The 27,283-nt window shown below is 39.4% G+C and overlaps 1 protein-coding gene across 3 annotated transcripts in view; it reads right to left on the minus strand.

Annotated features, from left to right (window-relative positions):
- Window positions 1-27,283, minus strand: part of LOC129731910 (uncharacterized) — a 527,400-nt gene that overhangs the window by 196,227 nt on the left and 303,890 nt on the right. Inside the window, exon 5 of one of the 3 annotated variants that reach the window (XM_055692283.1) lies at window positions 9,124-9,212. The exons of the other annotated variants lie outside the window; for them this stretch is intronic. The gene's annotated coding sequence lies outside the window, so the exon portion shown is untranslated. The remainder of the gene's footprint in view (window positions 1-9,123; window positions 9,213-27,283) is intronic. 3 annotated transcript variants of the gene reach the window in all.

The following is a 27,283-nucleotide window of genomic DNA, read 5'->3' on the forward strand; positions in this document are numbered from 1 at the left end:
GTATCTAAATTTCAAAAATTCATAAGTTTCGAACCAGTTGAACGATTTTTGATCTTTTTGGGATCAAATTAAAGGTAACTACTTCTAGTGTTAAGAAACATTGATGAAAAATAAATATGTGTGTTTTTACATAGTTGGTAAACAGCTGGGCAGTGCGTACCAGCAGTACACCCGTACTAGTTGGCATAAAATAGACTCCAGTGTGGTCTAAAGCATAATGCCCAGCAACTCCTATCGTTACCTCCACGTGGTACCGACTGGGATACGAGCAACCAAGGGAAGATCGGTGAACCGGTGGGAACTTGGTCGTATGCTGACAGGGAAGAGGGAGCTGCTCTCCTAGGAGAGCAGCTTGACCGAGCGTCTGTTCCCCATGTTAGGGGCGGCTCAAACAGCGTCTGATCCGGAGCAGACGGCTGAATTATGAAATGCGGCGTCTCGCCAGCTACACCCAAGACGGCAGCCCCGTCGCGAGAGTAGGCATCCGCAGCCCTAGTAAGGCGGCATTCCGAGACATTAAAATACTACGAACAATCAAGAAATGAATACGGCCCAGAACAAATGGCAACGACCTAGGCGACGAAATAAGAACGCGACCGGATTGTGCTGGATCAGCTAGAACCCCGCCACTTCGACATTATTGCGCTCCAGGAGCTTTGCCGGAAAGGAGAGAAGGTACGGAGGATTTGTGGCCACAGGGCACAGTACTACCAGAGCGGCGGCACAATCAACGGCTTTATAGTGCCGGGCAGGATGCAGAGTCGTGTGATCAAGTGGCAGGTGATCAGCGACAGGTTGTGTTTGTTGAGAATGAAAAGCCGGTTCTACAACTACACTATCCTCAATGTGCACTGCCCTCACGAAGGAAGACCCGATGTAGAGAAAGAAGAGTTCTACGCACAGCTGGAGAAACTCTACGATAGCTGCTCGCGTAGAGACATCAAGATCGTCATCGGGGACATGGACGCGCAGATCGGTAGGGAAGAAATGTACAAGCCGGTGATCGGCCCGCATAGCCTGCACACCGTGACGAACGACAACGGCCAGCGATGCGTCAACTTCGCAGCTTCCCGAGGACTGGCAGTCCGAAGTACCTTCTTTCCCCGTAAGGACATCCACAAAACCACCTGGAGATCACCTTACTAACGTACAGCAAATCGACGGCCGGTTCTTCTCAGACATTACAAACGTACGTACCTATCGCGGTGCTTATATTGGCTTGGATCACTACCTAGTTGCGGTATCATTGAGGGTGTGATTCGGAGGGCGGGCATCGCCACGAGGGGCACGATTTTCACAAGGTCTGTCCAGCTTCTAGGTTTCACGGATGACTTCGACATCATATCACGTAACTTTGCGACGGCGGAGCTGGACGGATCGGACTGCGGATAAACAACATCAGCCTCCCAACTCAAGTCTTTGTAGACGGTGATGAGCTTGAGGTGGTCGATGAGTTCGTGTATTTGGGGTCACTGGTGACCGCCGACAATAACACCAGCACCAGCAAAGAGACACATCCAGGCAGGAAATCGTGCCTACTTTTCACTTCGGACGACACTTCGATCGAATCGAGTGCGACGACGCACGAAGTTGACGCTGTACAAAACCCTGATAAGACCGGTAGTCCTCTACGGGATCGAGACAACGACGCTTCTCGCGGAGGACCTTAACGCTCTTTGAGTTTTCGAACGGTAGGTGCTGCGGACTATCTACGGTGGAGTACACACGGACGACGGCGACGGCGCATGAATCCTGAACTGCACGCGCTGCTTGGAGAGAATCCCATTGCACACCTGGCGAAAGTCAATAGGTTGCGGTGGGCGGGTCACGTCGTAAGGAGCAACCCTACCGGCATCAGAAATAGAGGGGCGCAGCGTGCACGATGGCTCGATCAGATGGAAGGAGACTTGTGGGTGATGATGAGAAACACAGCCCAAAACCGAGCAACATGGCGACAAATTTTTGATACAGCACGAGCCACCACGGCTCTTGTTTGATTGGTAAGGTAAGTGTCTTTTTACATGCATAATAGGGGAACTGCTCCATCATTCATCTCATTAAGCCGATATTCACGAAAAATGCACGGCTTAAACACCAAATTTTCACGTAATCATTGAACAAATAAGCAAAAACCGCTTATGTGCTCTTATAGAATCGCCCAGCATTGTATATTCAGTAACTTGTTTGTGGCACGAGATCAGTTCAGTGCAAAATTAAAACCGTTGCTGACGAACGGCAACAATTTTGGCTCTATTTGAGCCGGCTAGATCCGAGCCATACTGCTGATGATATTATCGCTATGTCACAAGAATGCCTCGGTATCAGCGAAACGCCAAATGTTGTTAGACTGGTGAAAAAAGATGCTGATCTTACGAAGCTGAACTTTGTTTCTTTCCGGATGGAGGTACCAAAAGAGCTAAGGGACACTGCTTTACGAGCTTCTACATGGCCCACCGGAGTTTTTGTTCGAGAATTCGAGTTTGATTCAGTACGACCAAATAGATTTCGCCAATAACAAATTGGCCCACTCAAACGCTGTGATATTGTTAAGCGAGAGTCAGCCGGCTCTCGCACAAGTTAAGTATCTTCCGTTTTATACTTATGACGACGAATGTTTAGATTTCGATTCGTGTTCTAGCATGCATGATAATGCCCCCGTTTCGACAAGTCCGTCGCTGATCGAATCTAGGACGCCAAATGCTTGCAGAGCCAACTCGCCGATTCAGCTCTATTATCAGAATACTGGTGGCATGAATTCGAACATCGACGACTATCTACTGGCTTTCTCAGAAGGATACTACGACTTTGTTACGCTTACGGAAACTTGGCTGGATGATCGCACTCAATCATCGCATTTATTCGGCTCTGAGTACGAGGGCTTTCGCTGCGACCGCAGTCCTATCAACAGCCAGAAAAGGACCGGTGGAGGTGTGCTTATTGCTGTCCACCGCCGGTTGAATGCGAGCATAATCCACGAGACTTCTTGGAACATTCTTGAACAGGTTTGGGTGTCCGTTCAATTGTCTGGTCGAAAGTTATTCATCTGCATTGTCTATTTTCCACCGGATCGAACACGCGACAAGCTACTGATTGACACTCATCTTCAGTCGTTGTCAACGATATCCGCCAGAGCTAAGCCGTGCGATGAGATTATCGTTATTGGGGACTTCAATTTACCAGGCCTATTTTGGCGTCCCTCCCGCGACGGTTTTCTTTATCCTGACCCGGATCAGTCCACTTTTCATGCCTGCGCCTTGGATCTGTTGGACGGTTACAACGCCGCAGGACTGCAGCAAATCAATTGTAAAGCAAACGAGAACGGCCGTTGTCTAGATCTCTGTTTCGTCAGCACTAATGACACGGCACCGCCCTTGGCTTACGCACCGGATCCACTCGTAAAAAACGTTCTTCATCACCCGGCACTTGTCTTGTCTCTCGACGATCGATTCAAAATCGACTACCGGGAACCTTCCACTCGATTTAATTTCAACTTTCGGCGAGCCGACTTCGACGGTTTGATAAATGCGTTACTATCTGTCGATTGGGTTGGCATTTTAAATTCGACTGACATCGATTCGGCTGTGAACGATTTTTCCGGCATTTTAAACGGTCTGATAGAAGTTTTCGTCCCTAAAACACGGAACCGATCGCAGAAATATCGTCCGTGGCAGACTCCGGCTTTGCGACGCTTAAAAACGTTAAAAAATTCTGCGTTGAAGAGGTTCTCAGCGAGTGGTGCCCTTATACTTCGCGAACACTACCGACAGTTAAACCACGATTATAAGAGACTTCGCCGACGGTGCTATTCTAACTACAGACTACATATGGAAGGTAAACTGCGAGCCGATCCAAAGAAATTTTGGAACTTTGTCAACGAACAACGGAAGAAATCAGGCTTTCCATCCACGATGGAATTCGCTGGTGAGAAAGCGGATAATGTTGCCTCTATTTGCAGAATGTTCGCAGTCAAATTTTCAAGCGTGTTCAGCAAGGATACACCAACGGATAGGGACATTTCTGATGCTGCTAATAACGTTCCTTTCCCTGGCCGCTCCATCGCCTCGGTCAACATTGACGACAATGCTATCCTCGCCGCTGCTAGTAAATTGAAACATTCGTACTCCCCAGGCCCGGATGGTATTCCAGCAACGCTACTTAAAAAATGCATTACTGGTTTGGTCACACCGCTTTCTCACTTGTTTCGCTTATCACTCGCTACTGGTAGATTTCCCACAACTTGGAAACAGGCCTTTTTGTTTCCGGTCCACAAAAAAGGCGATCGCTCGAAAATAGACAATTATAGAGGGATTTCGGCTTTGTGTGCAATTTCGAAGCTATTCGAGCTAGTCGTCCTCCAACCAGTTTTTTCTCATTGCCAATGCTCTATTGCGGACGACCAACACGGATTTCTTCCTAAACGTTCCTGTGCTACAAACTTGCTTTGCCTGACTAGTTACGTGCTTGATAGCTTCGACAAACGATGTCAAACCGATGTGATTTACACGGACCTTTCAGCTGCGTTCGATAAAGTAAATCATCAAATCACTGTTGCCAAACTCGACCGCTACGGATTTAGTGGCAACTTGCTCCACTGGTTCGAATCCTACCTGCGAGGACGAACTCTTAGGGTAAAAATCGGCGACGAAATTTCGGAATCATTTGTTGCTACTTCCGGGATTGCCCAAGGTAGTCATCTTGGCCCGCTGGTATTTTTGTTGTATTTCAATGACGTACATCACTCGCTAAAATGTCCCCGCCTTGCCTTCGCTGATGACTTGAAACTGTTCAATGAAATCAAAAACGTCGAAGACGCCACTCATCTTCAACAACAGCTCAACTTATTTACACGCTGGTGTAAGTTGAATTGCATGATACTAAACCCCGATAAATGCTCTGTGATAACGTTTACCAGAAAGCACCGCCCACTACATTTCGATTACACATTGGATGGGACTCCAATACAGAGAGTCGAACACGTCAAGGATCTTGGAGTCCTCCTTGATTCCAAACTCACCTTCAAGCAACATATATCGTTCATTGTTGCTAAAGCCTCTAGGCAACTTGGTGTGATTTGTCGCTTGACGCGGGACTTTAGAAATATACAATGTTTAACGACACTCTACTGCTCACTTGTACGGTCCTCGCTAGAATTTTGCTCTACTGTCTGGATTCCTCACTACAATAACGCAATTCATCGCATCGAAAGCATCCAGCGCCGGTTTGTGCGTTACGCACTTAGAATGCTCCCCTGGCGACAGCCCATGCGCATTACCCGATATGAGGACCGCTGCCAGCTTCTCCAGCTCGAGACTCTCCAGCTTCGTCGAGAAACAGCACGCGCCATGGTAGTGTCGGACGTTTTGACATCCCGGATCGATTGCCCAGCCATTCTCCGCTTGATCAACCTAAACGCGCCATCTAGAAACCTGCGGAGGTCATCTACGCTGCAACTACCTTTCCGCCGCACTAACTACAGTGCTAACGGTGCCATCACTGGTATTCAGCGAGCTTTCAATCGAGTTTCATCTGCCTTTGATTTTCATCTATCGCATCGAGTTTTACGCTCAAAATTCATTTCTCTGTTTCGTAGTGTTTTATATTATTAACCATTAGGACTAGCTATTTATGTCTGTTGGTAGTTGCTTATAAATAAATAAACTTAGCTAGATTTATCATGAATTTTGTAAAACAAACTATTTTTCATAACGCTTCCATATCCATCTCAAAACTTGAATTACTGCTCAATTATTCATCTCACGACGCCCCCATATTCATCACACTGTTAATCATGAATGAATCACATTATCATGAATAAACGTAACTGCAGCCTGTCGTAGTAGGTTACCTAGATATCCGCTGTAGTTGTTTACATGCAAAATTGGTAACCTAGGTCACTACTGCAGTGCTGTCGATTTATGTAAATTATGTCGAAATAATTTAACATTTTCAGGAGGATTTTTTCGTATTAACAGAAACTGATTTGGCAACTTTTGGTTTTTTCCAAAGCAGTGAAAACAAATGATCAATTGATATGCCAGAATGATAAAAAGTACAGAGTTATATCAAATTCTGTTATCATACACTTGAATGTTGAAAAGAGTGTTTTTTAAAAGCATATTTATAACAAAATTTGTTATTCAATTAACAAAATATCCTATATTCTAACAAATTCTGATCTTTTCTGCCAAAAACCTTACAAAACTTGCTATAATTTGTAATAATCAGTAAGTATTTTCGATAGGAATTTTGATATTTTAACTATCAGCGAGACCAAGTTTAGAACACAAGTTGATACAAAAAGCTCGTAACAAAATATCAAGATTTGTTACAATCCTAATATCTTTGACTGATCGGGAATACATACAGTTGAAATTTAGGATTTTGAGAAATTCATCTCTTATATTTCTGCTAATTCGCGCTTGTTTTTTGAAATTTGAGGTGCATATTTCAAAGATGAAAGTATTCTGAGTATAGTGAGTGATTTTGTTTAGTGATTAAAATAAAAAGTGGTCCGCTAGTGATGAAAAAATTTGGTTGGCTGCTGTACGAATTCCGTTGTAGCCACGTAGAGCAATGCGCGGATTTTGTTCTCTGAGGTAGGTGATTGAAATAAATGAGTTTTCGAGTGTAGATGCTTGACTATAATATCAAACTTAGAGCTTTCAAGTGAATTTTTGAGGATTCTATTTTATGAGAAATCTAAAGTGAACTAAGAAGAATCCATTCCATGGATTAGCAGATTGGTTTAGTTAGAAAATATGCGGTTTTTCCTGTTTTCAATTGTTTTATTCATGTTGTATGAGATAAATATATGGGCTTAGATGAATAATGGAACAGTTCCCCTATATATACAAGAAAATCATGAATTGTATCAAAATTCCAGTGCCATGATGATTCTTGGTTCTCATTTTGTGATCAATAAATCTACTGTGATGTTTCTAGTATTGCTATTTGAAAAAAGCAACGAATGAAATATGTTATTTTGGTTAGATTGTTGGTCTAATTATTTTACCCTGATCTATTCCGCACTACTTGACTACAAACGGGGATAGTATACCGCATCGGAACGCACCCTATTGAATAGTTACTACTTCTAGCGTCAAGTGCATTTGAATATACTCGTGGCTAGGTTGCGGTACACTAACAACAGTCACAAGTGTACACTTGACTTGACTGCAGTTACTTGTTTGGTTGAAAGTATGCGAGTAATTTCTGTATAACGACTTTCCTATGCGATGCAATCCGTTGATGAAAAGAACGAAGGTATTTATTGATGGTAACCTGAGAGAGGAGTTGCGGAGGAAAGCCATACATATTCAGTCGAACCTTTGCTAATGGCGAAGATAACTTCACCAGTCGTCAGATGCAAACTGATGGTAGTGGAAACCGGTCTAATTTGTGATTTAATTGTTATTAGACTCTGAAATGGAAATATTCTAGTGAACACGAATTCCGTTTGTGAGGTCTCATAAATAAATCAATTAAAATTTGCCTTTATGTAACGTCCTTGAGGCGTCTGAATGAGTACTCAATCAATTCGATGGTTGTCCTAGCTTGAGATCTTCAATATACCATCGATTATGCTTTGCAGGTGTTGAGGCAATCTGTCGGTTGTCGCGATGAACTTTCAAACAATAAGCTGTTTGTAAATTTGGGAATGTACTTACATATTTGTGTGCTTTTACCACACCCGTCACGTATGCGACGAGATGTTGTTTATAAGCAAATAGAAAATATTTGCAAGAGTTAGCATTGACATGAATCTCAATACCCTCTCGAAGTAACTGTCAATACGGGAAAGATTAATTGTCACCCATAAGGTCTAACTAGTGAAATCCATGAATTGAACTTTGAACATTCCATACAACGCCAGATGGTCTTTTAAAATTTGGATGGTCAAAGCGTACATCCCAAAGTGGAAAGTCGGACTGAACTGATCGGGAATTAAATCAATCAAATAAAAGCATTCCATCGCTCTACCACCGCGATCGGCATTTCCCAATTAGACAAATGGAACCTTTTCACTCGGAGTTTTAACTGTCAACAGATTTCGTTCTCGCGCCTAATTCCGCTTGATTGCGCCCAACTGGCGAATGGAGGAAAATTGGCCCCTTAGAAGCTGCTTGGTGATGATTATTTCGAACTTTTATTGCTCCGCCGGATGCCAGCCCAGCCAGCCAGCGATGTTGTAGACGATGAAAGTGCGGTGCTGATGAGGTTGACGATAGTCTCCGCAGTATCGAATTTCTCATTGGCCTTGGCGGTTGCTGGCCCCAGCGAAGTGTGATGAGGGCGTACGTACGGGTTTGCGAGAACGGCTTCTGTTGTATTGAAAATGTCAGACTGTTGGTTGTTGACGAAGGAATGTTTCGTTCGTAGTGGGTTCCAAAGCGAAACTTCTACGAATGCCTATGAGTGGGATGTTTCGAGTGGATGTTTGCCATTTTTATTGAGCAATCTAACAAGAGTTGTTTAATTCGAAACTGTAGCGGAGAATTCAAATTTATGTATGGTTTTCGAATTATTGGTTCTAATTCACTTAACTTTTATTGTTTTATTGTAAAACTGATTTCCGTTCTTTCAGTGGCTGCAGCAAATTCAAGTGTACACGGGTTAACATCAGATCGATAAATGAATGCTCAATTCAAAACTTATTGTTGGATATCTCCATTGATAATACTATTTTCTTTATCCCTGAAACTTCGGTTGAATGGAAGCATACAAGAAAGAAACTCTTTCAGGCGATGTATTCAACAGATGCCACTTCAGCCAAAGTGTAGCATAATAAAACAAGGCTAGGGATTTTACTCAAACTTTTTTCTTTTTTTTTCATTTTTTTTGGAACCATCCGTCCGTCCCGTATCGAAAGTTTTTTACTCTCTTCATATTCTGACCAAGTTTTTGCTGTTATTAGGAAAAAATGAAGCACAAAATCAGGGGAGACGAGTGGAAGAGGGAGGTATTTTCATAGCAAAGAAATTAGATTTTCCACCTGGTTGCCCTGCCACTGACGGTGTGTCCGGTTTGTTCTTTTTCATATAGTCCTTTGTCATTCCCAGTGCTGCCGTCAAAAATTTTCCCTCCCTTTAGCGAGTTTTAATTCTTAATTCAATTGTTGCTCACTTAGAAGTAGCTGACTTCGTCCTGTGTGACCTGTCTTCTGCTCTCGGGTTCGCCAAGGCTAGGCAGCACCGTTTTTTGGAGTCGCACTTCTGCAAACGGAAGAGAAAAAGTAGAAATTAAAATTTTATTCATTTGATTTCGTAGATGCTGCTGATGCTGACGGAAAGTCAATTAAACTTTTGCTATGGCAGTGTTTTCTAGCGCTTTTCCTCACGACAAATGACAGCGTGCTGCTGAAGGTGGAAGTTATTATAGGGAAGGAAAAAAAAACAAATTGAGAACCGGATTATGTCGTATCCACCGGGTGATAGATATGAGGGATGTTTTTTTTTCTTCTACGCTCTAGGAAAGTGTCAAAAACTTTTGTCGTGCAAAAAATACCAATTTAAATTACTTTATTTCATCATCCTCCGTTGACGTCAATAAACTCAATTAAACTTTTGCACCTCTGGTTTCACGGTTCACCCGGATGGGAGTTCTTTGCATAGTTTTTGATGGTGCGACTTTTTTGTGCAGAAAATTTGCTTTTATTATCTTTTTATTATTCAAATTTATTTCTTAACAATATGCATCATCATTGATAGCATTTATCCTCATATTCAACATGCACTGAGTTTAGTAACCCTATATTTTTCCTATTGCAACCTGAAACTACAAATGCGATTTTAATGGCACATCCAAACAGTACTTATCATCGGAAACCTCGGTATCTCATTTCAGTTTGATGAAAATTTACCATTAGCATGGGTTTAACGGTTCCTCCTCCCCGCCCTGGTCTCGCATGATGTGTATCTACTTCGAAATCGTTTGGAGTCACATGCCATAATCATTCGCAAGCTAATTAATTTATAGCTGCTGTCCCGGGTAGGAGGTTAAAAGGACTATCATTATTCAGAAAACCATCGTGGCAATCCTTCAAGTGATTCGTATTCGGCGAATGGAGAGGGAATTATGAATACTACCTAGAACAGAACGGTTCGCGGTTTTGCTTTCCAGCTTAAAACGGGGGGAAAATTGCCTCCATTAATTTAATAAATTACACAACTATCCAGGGTACCATTTCGTGTTGCATTCGCTGCTTGATGTTGCAACCTCTAGCGACGGGTTGCGTGTCGGAAGCACTTTAGCCTGCTGGATTTAGACTGTCTGGTCAGAGTTCCCGTTTTCTATCATTCCGATTACTATGCGTAGGCCGAATACGTTCGAAAATAATGGGCGCAAATATTCCAATAAACCACTGGATCCATTAAATAGCGAGATTTAGGTACAGATTAGAAGAACTGAGCCTAAAGTGCCGTGTGATAACTCAAAAATTCACATTGTTCTTATACCTTTTAAAATTATTACCATTTTTTGACAATTTTCTCATGTAGTGCTAAGTTGTTATCTCTGGTGTTGCTCTTTTTATGGATATATTTCAACCTGTAACATTGAAATAATTAAAAAAGTTGTTTATTAGAGACAACCGCAAGGGTAACGTAGAATTACGACAGCTTGTCTTATGTCAATATATTACTTGCAATAGGTTTAAAAACACACTCAATTGGAGTTCGTCAATTTGATGGTGTGAAGCGGTAAATTCCATTTTAAATATTTTGTTCATTTTTATTTTTATTAAATGGCTGGTAGCCTTGAAGAGGCATGCGGCAGTTTTTCGAAAATAATGTTGAAAGTTGCTGGAACACAGCTGTGAGAAGAGTACCACTTCACCGTAAATACAAAACAGCGTGGGTAGAGCTGAAACTTGTGGTCCCCGTGGCCCTTTGGTTTGCGATGTCGATCGGTTAGCTCTCCAACTCGGTTGTGATATCGGGTTCGATTCCCGATCAAATCGAGAATCTTTTCGAGCTGGAAATTTTCTCAACTCAGCACTGGGGCACGGTGTATCGTTGTACTTATCCTACACTACAACATGTAAAATGTGCCGAAAACAATAGCGATAACGAATTTTCACAACTAATTTAGTTGATAGAAACCGCTATTAGCCCTCCAGGCTAGCGTGCGATATTGAATTGGTCGTTCTTAGAAAGACGATTGGTTTAAGTTTTTACAAAGCTGATAATTTATCAAATAATGCTTCCTTTCCCGTTTTCTTCGGAAGCAGAGAAGCTAGGATTTACAGCAGAACACTTCCCTTGGTTATGGTGACACCGGAATAAAGCTTGTTCAATCCCTCGTCGTTGCGGATTGCCAACTGCGGATGACGCGGGAGGATTCGCGGTTTTATTATTATCTCTAGTAGCGTTCTTTGACAATTTCAACATTTCAGCAGGATATTCCGTTACAGCCGCCAGATCGAAAGGTACTCCAGCACCAACGCACATAAGTTTCATTACGCGGCAGACGATGAATTCGGCCAACTAAGAATTAAAACCCAGCACGAGATGAACGAGGCTTTGGATCGAAAAATACTGTTTTTATAAGTGCACAATCGATCCTTCTTCAGTTGGTGAATAAAACAGAATCACGTATGATAGTGAAAAAATTGAACTATTGCTGCTAAAAAGAGGGATGAGAGCGTACTATTTATTTCTATTTTCGTTACGTTATATCGAGTTACGTTTTATCGAAGCAAAAAATTTTTTTTTTTCAAGAATGTTCATGGTTACTCAAATATGCGCGAAAATCCATTTTCACCTATCAGGATTTTTAAACCTTTCTTATGCCCATTTAGAAATATTTTCAGCAAGCAATAAAAATTTTTTAATCGATGCAAGACTGTTGACGGTTACTCAAAGATGCGCGAAAACCTATTTCCCATCACCTATCAGTATATTTTTACCTTTCTTATGCCCATTTAGAGAAAAATTCCACAAGCAAAAAAAAATTTTTTTTCTAATTGATGCAAGACTGTAAATTGTTACTGAAGGTTGCGTGAAAACCTATTTACCATCCCCTATTAGTACTTTAAAACCTTTTTTATGCCCATTTTCGCATTAGTTGCATTAATTTTAAAACTTACTACAAACAATTTTCGAAGCAATTTATACCCCGAAAACAGTTGCTGTATCATTGATTTAAATTTCAACACATTTTCAAATTTACGTTATATCGAGGTAAAAGTTACGTTATATCGAGTTACGTTATACGTTACGTAGTCGGCCTGAGGAGTTTAGTTAGGGCTGTCATCCCCTTGATAGTGTACCCAGGAGACGGTTTAAAATTGTTCTTTCTGTTACTTCAAAATTAGTACTTCATACATTAGAATTAACGAACAGAGAAGACGTTTGTATGCATGGCTAAGTGGATAAACACTGCTGCTTTTTTCACCATGAACAGTGCAATGACAATGGAAATAAATTTCGATTTTTTTTCTGGATAGTAAATTATTCATTTTGCCGATTGTTACGTTCCGTATCTCTAATTTCATGGTTGGTGGTTAGGAGAAGTTTCGGTATGCTACCTTTCCAGGCTGCCTTCACCTACTGTGTTCTGCTAAAGAGGCTGCCATCTTAAAAGACGCTGGCGAGATACACTATTTCAATAATTCAGTCGCCCACTTCGGGTCACACGCTGTTGTAGGCCACCCCTAACATGGGGACACAGCTGCGTACGACCCCCTTTTCAGTCAGCATACGGCCAAAGTTTCAACCGGTGGTTGGTTACTCGATCTCCGCTAAGGTCACTCGTGGAGTTTGGAATAGTAGTTGCTGGACAGAGGTGTATGACCACATTAGGCTCTCAAGTTACACGTGTTCAACCATTTACCAACCGCAGGCATTAGGTTGCTCAACTTCGTATGCAAAGTCCTCTCCCGTATCCTGTTCTTAGGATTAAGACCGTTCGTCGGCGAATACCAGGCTGGTTTTCGACAGGTACGTTCCTTGAGGGATCAAAGTTCCAGCAGTATAACTTGCAGACTCACCATCTATAGATTTCATTGCATAGTGAGAAAAAAAAACGAGCTGTAGCCGATTACGCTGGAGCACGGTTTCCCGACGGAACTAATTAAGCTGAGTTGTATGACGCTGGAGGGATCGAAATCATAGTGCGGATAACTAACGAGACATCAGTCACGTTAGTTATGTTAGATAAGTTAAAGCATGGGAATGCGCTCTCCAACTTACTGTTTAACATCGCCCTTGAAGGTGCAGTACGGAAGAAACGTGCGAAGAAACGGTACGATCATCACGAAATCTCACAGCATCGACGGTTTTGCCAGTGACATGGATATCATCGGTATTGACCGTAGGGCCGTAGAAGAGGCCTTCAGGTCTCTTGAAAGGGAAGTGGTATGGTTGGGACTCAGCTGAAGTGAAGATTCATGTAAAATGATTTAAAGTTGTGGATGAATTCATTATTCTTGGTACACTTGTGACATCCTTACGCAACCATGTGAGCTGTGAAGTGTAGCTGCGTGCAGGGTCTTCTACGGACTACGTAACCAGTTAAGGTCATGTAGTTTGCAACGGATATGAAGCATTGACGTTGAAGGAAGCTGATCGACGAGTGCTCGGAGTTTTTGAGCGTAAAGTCCGGCGATCAACTGACACATGGGTGGTCTTAATGATAAAGTAAATCCAGTGTGTACACATAATAGAAATCACTTTTGGAGAATGTTCAAGCTTCTCGATTTGGATAAAGTTTACCAAACTTGCTGACATAAAGCGAATGAGGTCTTGTTGTCCATTTGGTGCACAGCGTTGGGGTAGAGGAAAACATTTTTTTCGTCTTAATAACATGACCTGAGCAGTGATCAGCATACACCGGATACTGCTGCGGATTTTGCTACGGTAGAAAACGTAGGGTGTATCGTACGAACTTTGGTTGCACGGATTCGATTTTTGATATCCAATTTTTATTGTATGGACATCACACCACGGAATTCAATTCTAGAACAGAACGCACCGAAGAGAGCGACAGTCATCTAAGGCACAGTGGATCGTGGAATTCTGAGGCTATTTCGAAAACCAATGCAACTTGTCGATTTGCCTTTGTAATAATCTCGTTGTAGCGCGCCCTCAATGATAGCGGTGCGTCTAAATCTAAATCGTCAAAATCTCGATCGTCAGCGTTCGGCCAAACATGTTGTAGCTGAACACTACAGGATCATCTACGGAAAGGGATTGCACAACATTTCTGGATACTTATTGTCAGCAGATTATTGGAGCACAACTTATGAAAAATGTCGATGAGCCGTATAATCGTATAATCATCATTAACTTGTCTTCGTAACAAAAAAACATACGGCATTGATCTGGCAGTAATAGCAATGCGTCATTCATAAATAGTGCAAAGAGCAGTGGTCCTAGATTACTGCCTTGCGTGACAGAAATATATGCAGAATGTTGTGATCGAATTTTAACGTACAGCGTTCGATTTACCAAATAGGATCCATTTTACAAGAGCAGGAGCAACTTCCAAATAATGCGCACTTCTCAAGAGCCGTTTTACCTTAGCTATCACCCAAAAACTTGGTTTTGGATTTCTTTTCTCTTACTATTGACTAATGCCCAGAAAAGCCTACGGTTCCGTCTTAGACAATTCTGCACCCGAAGCGTATATCGTTTATACAGATAGCAATAGAAAATTCGGCTGGAGTTGCTAGCTAAACGCATTCTGCAATATTTGCGCAAAGCCAATATTAACCACGGAGGTTTTGATTCCGACCGGTGAGGAGGAACACAGTGAATAAATGCGTTTCGCCAAGAGAAGGGTCATTCTCTGAAAACAGACAACCGTTTTGTGAAATAACAGTGCTCGAGGTCCCGAAGTCGGCTCTGCGGAAATCCAAGCTAGGCCTGCGGGAATAGCAGGTGGTGAACCATTGCAAACTTGCCAGTAGTAGTAAGCTGAAAGATCCCTTCTCCGTACTCAAATAGAGGACCGGGAAATAATGAGGGTAATACAGCATGGCAGGTTTCAGTGGGCTGAACATGTAACCTGAATGCCTGTCGAGAAAGTACCCAATACTATTTCAGTGGAGAACCTAGAGAAACCGTTGTCTCTGTAGTAAGCCTCGTTCTCGGTGGATGTGCGCGATTGAAGAAGATGCATAATCTGTACGAGGTGACTGGAAGCCCATGACAGGAGCTGCAGACATCTCTCAAATCGTTCGGTTCCAGCCCGGTAAACGGTCCTTCGGTCAACAAAGTTGGTAAATTATGCACTAAATATCGATTTTTTTAAAATTTTTATTATTATTTTCAGTTCAATTCAGTGTTGTATTTGCAAGACTTATTTTTTAAATTTTTTATTCCTGGCTTTGTTCTCATTGTCGTCTATTCCAGCGGTTCTCAACCTGGGGTACGTGTATCCCTAGGGGTACCCGAAGGCCTGCAGGGGGTACGCGAAAAAAATCAGTAATGACTGACAAAGCAATTTTCCCTAACCTACTTAATTTGTTTTTCAATCTTGCTCTTAAAACATGACTGTAGCAATTAAACAAACCATTTACCTGAACTAGACAATCACAACATGATCTATCACTATTCTCTCTCACTCTGCGAGAACAAACCAAGGCAAGGGGTGCAAAAAGGCTGAGAACCTCTGCGTTATTCAATCAATAAACATGTTATGATATTAGAAAACCGGGTCGATCTATTTGATATAGATGTAACAAAAGAATTGAACATCTGAGAATAATAGTAGAATTTATAAGATTTTAAAATTATTTTGAGGCGGGGCTTACCGAATGGAACACTCATCAGAAGAACAAGACTTTGTTTCTCTCTTGACTTTACTTCCTGTGCTACGGCCAAACAGTATAACCTGTAAACTCAATTGAATAACACAACAAGCAGGCGTTGCGACGTAGGAGATAGAACGAGGGAGTTTGAAAAAGAGGACTGCGCTGCATACTGTTGTAGGTATACAGACGAACGTTGAGTGCGAAGTACAATAGTTTTCCATCAACTGAATAACCGTTAACAAGCATATCGGTAAAATTGTACCGAAGACAAGCGGCGAAGCAGCCAAGTTCGAACTTCCGTACGTTTGCTTTTGCGAGGAGAAGCTAGCCAAGCACGCTGGTTTCGAAACTACAGCTAAACCGAAGCTATGAAATACATTAATTCGAAATGATTTGTCTTACTTCTCCTGCTCTTGTCAGGGGCACAAAGATGATTTGGTAATGTTGAATTGCAATGTTGAATTTTCTTACCTTGCAAATGACGAAAAGTGGGACTGCAGTTGTACTTTTTTTCTTAGATAAAAAATAACAACGCTAAATGTCCTTGAAATAGAAATGTTACCCACTAAAAGTGCTAGTTTTATTTATGTGAATAAGAAATCTGTGATTGAACCATTTAGTAATACATAACACAGATTGAACCATCAGTTTCATGCAATTACACAATACAGGAAAATCGTTAAATAATTATGTTAAAAGTAATGCTGCCAAAAAAAAAAACTAGATCATCCCACGTCATATGCAAATGATAATACGCAACTACTAGAAAATCAACAGACTTACCGGTTGCTACTATTGCTACAACACCAATGGCACTTTTTAGTGCCCAGAAACAGCTCGGTGGAACTAAATTCTGCTTTAAAAACGGAAACTGTGTTTAAACTGTTTTTTTGTCTTTTTATCACCATTAGCAACGTTTTGGCGAGTGAAAGAAAAATAATAACTATTTCAATTTAATAATTTTGAGGCGTTTTATGCCATTGCACAATAATGATCCAGAAGCCAAATTTAGAGGGAAATTTGAGTATAGAACTCTATAGCAATATTTTGAAGAAAAACTTTCTTCTACAAAGTTGTTACATATAATAAAGCGCTTATTGAAAAATTATCATAAATTAGAGTGACCGAAATTTTCGATGAAATCAAGTATCTAACTTTTTTTATCTTGGAAGATAGAATGAGAAGTTGTTCTACAATGTTATACATCAGTTAGTTTCAAGTAACTTTGTAAAAAAAAGTTTTTTTTTCCTATTTTTAAAAACAACCGATTTATATTGAAAAAAGAAAACACATTCTGCGCTCTAACTTGATTAATTTTACTTAATTTCAATTTAAAAAAAAATGTATTTGAACGACTTTTAGGGCTTTTAAAAATAAACAATTTGTAATGCTGACATGGTAAATATCTCAATTCGAGTTATTAATGTTTAATCACAAAATATGCCTTTTTCATTTGTTTGTCATTCTTTTTGGGGCAAACATAAAAAATATCTCTTGGTCTCAATTTTAAGGGCACATTTGACTCTATAAATGGAGAATTTTTTGAAAATATGTTATTTTTTGAATTTGAGTAAATTCAATTTAAAAACATGGCAAAAATTTGAATTATTTTTTATATTATGCATATGAAAATACACAGATTTTTTTTTACTTTTTCTTAAAACTAAAAGTAATTACCTTTAATTTGATCCGAAAAGATCAAAAATCGATCGACTGGTTCAAAAGTTATGAATTTTTGAAAATAAAATACGTCGTTTTTTATGGTCACCCTATTTCGGAACTGGAACCGCAAAGTGCTTCAATTGTGCTCAAAATTGCATGGGTGGATCTATGATGAAAATAAACCCGCATTTTTTCGTTGGGTCATTAGGGAGACTAGCTCTAAAATAGGGTGACCATGAAAAACGGTTGTGTTCGATCTATTTTATTTTAAAGAATTCATAGTTTTTGAACCAGTTGATCGATTCTCGATCTTTTCAGATCAAATTAAAGGTTGCTAGAAGTTCTAGTTTGAAGAAAAAATACCAACAAAATAAATCTATGTGCTTTTATATACATAATATAGAAAATAATTCAAATTTTGGTCATAAATTTAAATTGAATTTATTCAAATTTAAAAAATAATATGTTTCTAAAAAATTCTCCATTTGCCCAAAAAAGAATGATAAAAGCATATCTTGTGATGAAAAACATAAGTAACTTTGAGTAGAATTAGGATATTTACGATGTTAGCATTGCAAATTGTTTCTTTTGAAAAGCCCTAAAAGTCGTTCAACGAAAGTTTTTAGGTAAGCATTGAAATAAAAAAGTAAGAGCGCAAAATGTATTTTTCCAATAAAAATCGGTTGTTTTCAAAGATAGAGAAAAACATTTTTTCACAAGCCACCTAAAATTAACGGAGTCATAACATTGTAGAACACATTTTTCTTCTATCTACAGAAATAAAAAAGTTAGATACTTGATTTCATTGAAAGTGTGAGTCAGCCTAATTTTTGATATTTTTTGCCTTTCTCCTAGAAAGGTAAAGCAATCACTTGCAAAACCGAAAGTATAAAAGTGCTCCAAAGGGCCGAATGGCATATATCACTCGACTCAGCTCGACGAGCTGAGCATTTTCTGTATGTATGTATGTGTGTGTGTATGTGCAGATTTTTATTCTCACTCACTTTTCTCAGAGATGGCTGGACCGATTTTCATGAAATTAATTGCAAATGAAAGGTCTTGTTGCCCCATAAGACCCTATTGAATTTTATTGTAATCCGATTTTTAGTTTAGAGGTTATGTATCAAAATGTGAAAATCATGAAACATCAATATCTCAAAAACTACACAACCGATTTCAAAAAAATTGGTCTCAAAAGAACGGGCTACCTAGAAAACCCTTAAGTTTTGAATTTCATAAAGATTGAACTTGTGCTTCAAAAGTTATGAGAAGAAACGTGTTCTGAAGACTGTTTAATCTCACTCATGTTTCTCAGAGATGGCTGTACCGATTTCCATAAAATCAGTGTCAAATGGAAGGTCTAATTGCCTCATAAGACCCAATTGATTTGTTTTGCAGTCGGACTATTACCTTGCCTGTTATGTTTAAAAAGGTGAAATCCAGCTATGAAAAGGAACATATTCCGAAGACTACTTCCCGGGCAGGAGAGCATAACAAAATCATGACTCATCAATAGTATATTAAGCTATGAGGACTTATCGTGTTATTCGAAAGATATTCACGTCTCAAACATACATATGAAAATATCATAACATTTTGATATCATATCTCGATATGCCCTAATAAGATATTTGAGTTGATTTTAAATATCTGATTAAAAGTAAATTTTTAAGTGAAAATTGTTCGTCATTGATTATTTATAATATATTCAGTTATGCATTCAGTGTTCAATAAGTTGAAAATATTGAATCGGTCATTTTCGAGATTTTCAATGCAAATTATTGGTTTGTTATTGAAATATCTAGCTTTGTTATTCATATAGTCTTGGAAGAACATTTTACAACAACAATTTTACCAACTATGTAAACCATATTAAGATCAAAATGAGGTGTATTTCCAATATCTGGTTGTGATATTATAATGATATTTTGTCCTGCTCGGGTTGGACCCGATTTCCACAAAATTAGTGTCAAATGAATGGTCTAGCTGCCTCAGAAGACCCTATTGAATTATACTGTAATCGAACTGTACCTTCGTTTGTAATGTGCCGACTTGTGAAAATCACGAAACTTCATTATCTCAGAAACTACACAACCGATTTGAACAATATTGATATCAGATGAGCGGGCTAGTTAAGGGTTAACTGATAAATTATGATTGAACACGTGGTTTCAAAGTTTGGCTGCCCTACACGTTCCCATTTCATTTGATTATAATCGAACTTGAGCAACCGTTATGTATTAAATTGTAAATAAAACAACGATAGTCTATTATCTCAAAGATTACATGACTTATTTGAACATAACTAGTGTCATACGAATGAGTCATCTCTCAAACTGACAAATAACAAACTTTATAACAACTTGATATATGGCTCGAAAGTTATGGAAAGAAGAGAAATTCAAAGACTATTTAAAAGTATACCTGCTTAGATCGATGTATGTGGCCTCAACATAATTTAAATGTGGTGTCGTACTATTTGAACGTTCCAAATTCATTGATTCTTTGCGGCTTGTTTGAAGTCTGCAAATGCACGACGAATCGGCCATAGGATATGATCAAAGTCAAATAACAAATCGTTTGAAATGATTGGTTTTATCTAAATGACAACATCCACGTCTTTTGGCTTCTGTACACCGCCTTAATTCTGAATATATTCATATTGGGTGGTATTCTGGGTGGTCATTTCCGACTGTTGCCTATAAGTTGCCATTTAGCAATTCAAAATGGTGCCTGAGGTCAATTGTTAGCTCCTTGCATCATTCTGGTTCCAGAGATACTCATATTGGATAGTATTTGTTTTCCTTAGGCTGTTTTTCGCAAACCGGTAGTCACCATCTTGGATTTCAAAATGGTATTTAGGATACTGGTTAAAGAAAAACTCATATTGGGTGATATTTGGTCACTTTGACCTGTTTTTCAGAAGCCGAAAGTCGTCATTTTGGACATCAAAATTGCCTGTGAAATCAATTTCTGTCATCTGGGCGTAATTCTGGTTCCGAAAACATTCATATTGAATGGTAATTGGTCATTTCCGGCTATTTGCCAGACACCGGAAGTCACCATCTTAAAATTCAAGATTGTGTCTGTGATCAATTTTAAGCTTCTGTGCATCTTTCTGGTTCCAGAAATACTAATATTTAATGGGAATCATCCATTTCAGGCTGTTTTCCAGAAACCGTAAGTTGCCATATTACAATTCAAAATGTTGTCTGAAGTCGATTTGTGGCTCCAGTGCATCATTACGGTTCCGGAAATACCCATATTGGGTGGTATTTGGTCATTTGTCGCTGTTTTTCCGATACCGGAAGTCGCCATTTTGGATTTCATAACGGCATTTGGATACAATTTCTGGATTTTGAACGGCATACTGGTTAAAGAAAAACTCATATTGGGTGGTATTTGGTCATTTTCTGCTGTTTTCAGAAACCGGAAGTCGCCATCTTAGAATTTAAAATGCTATCTGTGGTCGATTTTAGCTCCTGTGTATTATTCTAGATCCGGATATTATTATATTGGGTGGAAATCGGCCATTTTCGGCTGTTTTCCAGAAACCGGAAGTTGCCATCTTACAATCCAAAATGTTGTCTTAGGTCGATTATGGAACATATTTGTCACCACTAAAAACATTCACATGCCAAATTTGGTTCCATTTAGTTGATTAGTTCGCGAGATGTGCAGAAATTTGTGAAGAAACATGTACTTCCAGAAGAGGGAGGGGCGTCAAACCATTATGGATATATTTGTTACCTCTAAAAACATTCACATACCAAATTTGGTTGTATTTTCTTGATTGGTTCTTGAGCTGTGCGAAATTCGTGTTTCATTTTCATGGGATCCCTCCCTTATAGAAGAGGGAGTCGGGTTTCAAACCATTATGTACATATTTGTTCCCACTAAAAACATTTACCTACCAAATTTTGTTCCATTTGGTTGATTAGTTCTCGAGAAGTGCACAAATTTGTGTTTCATCCAACTATTATGGACATATTAGTTACCCCTTGAAACATCCACATGCCAAATTCGGTTTCATTTGCTTGGTTTGTTCTTGAGTTGTACAGAAATTTATGTTTCATTTGTATGGGACCCCTCCCTCCCAGAAGAGGGAGGGTCTCAAACTATCATAGGAACCTTTATCGGCACCAAAAACCCCTACATACAAATTTTCACGTCGATCGGTTCTGTAGTTCTCGGGCCTATATGGATCAGACAGACAGACAGACTTGACTGCATTTTTATATGTAAAGATTACAACATCAATATTTTAGAACCTGAAGAGTGAATATACATTTATTGGATTGAAGCGTTCATGTAAATCTATTTTTACAAATAAAAAATTAAATGAGAAAGGCTGGGTCTGACCGCTAGGTGGATTAATTTAGGTTTTCAATAAGCGCTTTATCATATTTAAGAGCTTTGTAGAATAAATTTCTTCTCTAAAATATTGCTATAGAACTTTATACCCAAATTTCCCTCTAAATGTGGTTTCTGGACCATTGTGCATTGGTGCATTGCAATAGAGACACAGGAAAGTTCATCGTCATTGCGGATAGCCATTTGCCGCTGACACGTGCGATTCTAGTTCTCTTATTATTTCCTCACACACTACAAGCAAGCAAACAACATTATACCTAATTGTCGACTGTGCTGTGGTTAGTGAAAGTTTCGTCTGTCATTTGGCCTTGCTTTCAACTTTGATTGGTCGAAATATGCATTGAATAAGGCTTTACATCTTTCAGTAATACAATAGTGAGTGTCACAAAACACAACTTTTCGATTTGCATATAATTTGCATTTGCAATAACGGAAATTCATTGATATATGACTGATTTTTAAGCATTTTTAAGCATTTCAAAGTGGACAATTTCGGAACGCTCTCGGTGTTTTAGGTTTTTCATTTTGCACCCCAATGTTGCCGTGATACGTAATTCTGCGTCATAATTATAATTTTACGGTAAAGAACAACCCGATCTAATAAAAAGCAAAGCAAAGCCTTGGTGCTACAATCCGTATCGGAACTCGACCTTCTGTTTATTATACACAGACTTCGCAGCCAACTGTTGAGTGTATAGGACAATTGCGGGGCTAACAGTCTCTCCCGAGCCAAGACTCGAACCTACGACGACTGGCTTGTTAAGCCAGCATCGTACCTCTAGACCAGCTGGGAGATCTAATAATTGCATGTGAAAAAGTCATCAGAAAGTCCTGAAAATTTCATAATCACTAGCACCACATTGTGACACAATTTCGAACTAAACTATTAATCAACCAGATACTCTTGATATTTTGAACAACTTTCCTGAAGACCGCAGCTTGCTGAGTGAGTCCACTCAGAGATAAATTTAGTTAAAAATTCTCCAAACTACATGCACGCTAGTGCCACGTACCATACGAAACTGTGCACCAACCAGAAGCATTTGTCCTCCTGAACAACTTTGCTGAAATCCACAACTTATTAAATGGTAGGATACATGAGAGAAAATACATTTATAATAATTAAAACGCTTTGCACACTAGGCTTGATTTCGAAACAAATAGAAACCCGTAACCTCTGAAATAAATTTGCTGAAGACGACAACTTTCTAAGTTCATGACATACATTGAGTACAACATACTCAAAGCGCTGCATTGCGGCCGAGTTTCGAATTTACACCAATTAAAAACCCTTGACCTTCTGAGCAACACTGTTGAAAATCGAAACTGTTTAAAAGGGGGTTTTTTTGAGATAGAATAAGTTTAAAAAACTCCAAGCTAAGAGCACAAACTATAGCCGCGTCACCATTCAATCTCGAACCATAATGTCAGCCTTTCAACCAAAATCCTCTAACCTCCTGAACAACTTTGTTGAAGACCACAACTCTCCTATGTCGAAATCACAAATGTTGTTGTCATAATCACTAAGTCTTTTCAGAATGCTTCAATGTTCAAACCGGGTGTTGCAATTCTAAGAAACAATCTAAAATAACCAAATACCGCACAGTATAAGTACAGTGATGTGTCGATTTCATCACCCTCGAATTTATAACGAAAGCATTTCAGTTTCATCACGTTCCTGAGATAATTGAAAAATATTATAAAAACACGAATCAATCCATCCGAGATCCAGTTTTGCAAAATTACCTTTGTTATTTGCTGAAATAAACCCTTTAAATCTTAGAATAAATGATAGTGTGTTAATTCTTCCTGGATTTAAGTTTCACTCTTGACAATAAATTTTTTGTAGCCCCAACCCATTTTAGATCAGACTGGAAATTATAAGTGGAATAATGGGCTGAGAAGCATTGGAAAAAGATTTGTAAATTGGATTTTGTTTATCTTGCCTATCAATAGCTAAACTCCATGGCATTATAAGCAGGGATGTCATGTAGAAAACCTCATGTAGTTTTCGACGAGTTTTCTACGTAGAATACCTCTGGTAGAATACCTAACCAAAAACGAATATTTTACGAGTATTCTACGGAAACGGGTTTAAAAATACTATTTATTTTTAATTGTGATGATTATTTTGTGTGAATTGAGAACGAATTTGACATTTAAAATCATTGCTTCTAATCTCCATCGATTGAATTTGTTTTCGATGTGTTTCACAAGTTTTCGGATTAGAAATACCTCCCGTTTGTAAAATATTCTAGGGCTTTCTAGCCAATACAAACAACATACCCAGGTATGTTCAATTTTATCTTCGAAACTCTATATAAATTTGTAAATTAAATTGAGTAGCAACTCAGAACCCACAAAATGAGTAATTACTTAACTCAAAACTGAGTAATACTGTACCCAAAAAGTGAGTAACAATCACTCAGTTTTGAGACGCCTTGTTCCTCAATTATGCGCATTTACGGAGTTACTCAGTTTATGAGTTTATGAGTTCCTTTTTCCACGAAAATACTTCAAAACTTACTCGTTTTAGAGTAGTTTTTCCCGAGGGTGTAAAGAATTTTTCCTGCAACCGTTTAAAGTTGCATGGAATTTTTGGTGGGCTTTTTTATGTATGCCAGGGGAACCATGAGCCATTGAAATGTTGGGTACGCTCTAAATATATGAGATTTGACAGCGATAGTTCTGTAGTAATCAGGCCATAGATGCGCCTTTGCTGTTGCACTGATTTTGTATGTGACTTGTGCATTTTATGACTCATACTGTGAATTTTCGAATGTTTGAGAATTTTCTACTTGCAAGAGGTTTTCTACCGTAGAAAACGTAGAATACCGTTTTCTACGTAGATTACTTACGAGCCCCGAAAATTCGCGTAGAATACCATCTCTGATTATAAGATTGACGTAACAGTTTTTTCAATGAAAATTTTAATTTTCCTTCACTAGACATGTATTTTTTGTGCGAAGAATTTCCACGAATTGAACATTTTGGATCCATCCGACAAAATTTTGACCCATAGTCACATTTAAAAAAAAAAATTAAACTGTGAACCTCAACCAAAGTGAATTGAATAATTTAAAAAGGGAAATTCCAGTTTTGTGACTAGTTTCGCATGGTTATTTTGTTCCATAAAAACTACGCCAAGAATCTCTGTCTCGTTAATTTCGATCTTCTCAACGTTTCAGACACAAACGTTTAAAGTTCCTCTTAAAAACATTAAATTTGGTAGCAATAGTTACCACGACAGATGAAACTTTCTCCTTTTTGAACGCATTTTATTTTGCATCCGTAGCTTTCATTTTGTCGGCTTCCGCTCAAGTAGAATATCAATCACATTTTCACTACAAACGCTAGAAGTGTCAGAGAGATAAACCGCTATATTTTAGGCAAGGCAAAACAACATAGATTCAGCATATATATTATTCTCACGTTAGGTAATAGCCATAAAAATGAAACTACATCAATAGTTATTAGTGTATTTATCTTAAAACCTAATGTAGATAACGTATACGTATCGCACCGCTTGTTGTTTTGTATCTCTCTGAATCAATTACTCGCATGCAGTTAAGAACTCTGATAACACTGGTTAACCCAGATGCACTCCAAAAGCTCAAACCGGAAAAAATGAAAGAATATAGCTATTCAACCATTCCTGTGAATTTTGGTGTCCCAATAGCCAGTAACTTTTTCTCAGAGACTTAAATGAGTTTTCTCGTAAATATAACGCAGAAGCGACGAAGCCGGCGAGCAATTACTATGCAAACTCTCACGTAAGTTGACGCGTTTCGATAATGGCTTGGGGTCAGGGTTGATTTGTTGACACTCTTGAGTGAAAGTGAAAAAAATCCATAAACGTTATTTTTTTACAATCCTTTCAGAGTTCTCCTTTCCCTCTTTTTGCATGGAAGTGGACTGTCAAAACACCTCATTATATTTCATGCGATGGAAGCAAGACAACAAAATCAGTTTATCAGTTAACGAAGATTGTCAAGGCATCGGTCAGTGTCAGTGAAAAAGTGTTCCGGTGAGGTTCATTTTGGTTGAGTGGACTGTTTGTTTTTCTTTTTCGCTTTGAAGTGAAGATCATTTGGTTGGATTTGTCGTCAAATTTTATTCCGTAACCATGAAAGATGCGCGTGATCTATTTCATCTGAGTATAACAGCACGTTACTAGGACGAAAATCTAGTGTATCTGAAAGAGTGCTGCGATCATTGGAAGTGAAAATTGAAAATGATTGGCTGTTATTTTCGAAGAATTTTGCTGGGGAAAATGACTTTTATCAGCACTGCTTGGGGTACCAAAATTCATAGGAATGATTGAAGTGTAATCTATTTTGTTTTTAATTCATATTTTGAAAAACGCTCAACAGCAAGACATGGTCAAATACAAATCAAAGTCATTCCCGGTGTACGGTACACATATTAATAGCATCCACTAACTTGATAAGTTAAGTTATGGCAAGCTGCTCACAGGAGCTATTGCCTAAATTAGCTAATAACTCAGTATCAAAATCACCTGTGGCTTTCAACTCTAGCACGAACCACGAAACCTTTACTCGAACTAGTAATCCTGTTCTAGTGTACTCTGCTCACCTCCCCTCCCATTAATTCCACACATTTCAACCGCAGACCTCAAATCGTTTCCCTTGTATGAAGGTAATTGAATCGCTTACCACACCACAAGCTGAGCCGCAATTGGCGGCTGCTGTTGCGGTTTTGTTTCTGCTGAACACAATCCTGTCGCTTCTGGTGAATAGTAACCTTTGTTACATGTTACTTTCTCTCTCCATTACCTCCGCCCGGGCGTGACAGAGTAAAAACATGTTTTTAATCGTGTGTGCGCGCTCCACCGAACCCCGAAGAGGAGCGTACACAGGGACTCCGATTGTGCCGATGGCGCCGTCTACCGCAGACTTTAGCGAATCAGCGGAATGAATTGCCAGCAATCTGTAAATTTATAGGCAATTAATAATTTCCCATGTTTTACTTGATACCAGTTCGGGTTTTATGCCGCTCGCTGCAACACACTGCTACTCATACCTAGAATTGGGTTTTCCGTTTCAGAACTTGACTGTCGACCCAAACTGAGAGAGCTGGTCCCTATCGGGTGACAATGTACGGTGGATGGAACGGATGGATTGCCGCCGGCACGAGTTGCTGGTAATTTGTCACGGCACAGGATCCATGGCGATGGGAGTAAGGGCACGAGGTGGAGCAAAAAATTTTAATTGGACGAATAGATACACGAGCGCTTACAGAGTAAAATCACTTCGCGTATCCGTTCGTTAACTCAGAGGATGAGAACGATATATTGAAGTGAGGCACGTTCTACGAGTTTCGAGTCACAAGAGGCAGAAGAAAAAACAAGTCAACATCCGCCGTCGTCCTCTAGTGGGACATGTTCGCGAGGATTTGTTTTTGTGTTTTTATCACCGTCTTTTGCCGTTGTTGTCTTCGTCGGTGGGATGCCAAGTTCAGTTTTGTTTTATA

The sequence above is a fragment of the Wyeomyia smithii genome, chromosome 3 (assembly GCF_029784165.1).
Source record: "Wyeomyia smithii strain HCP4-BCI-WySm-NY-G18 chromosome 3, ASM2978416v1, whole genome shotgun sequence".
Classification (NCBI taxonomy): domain Eukaryota; kingdom Metazoa; phylum Arthropoda; class Insecta; order Diptera; family Culicidae; genus Wyeomyia; species Wyeomyia smithii.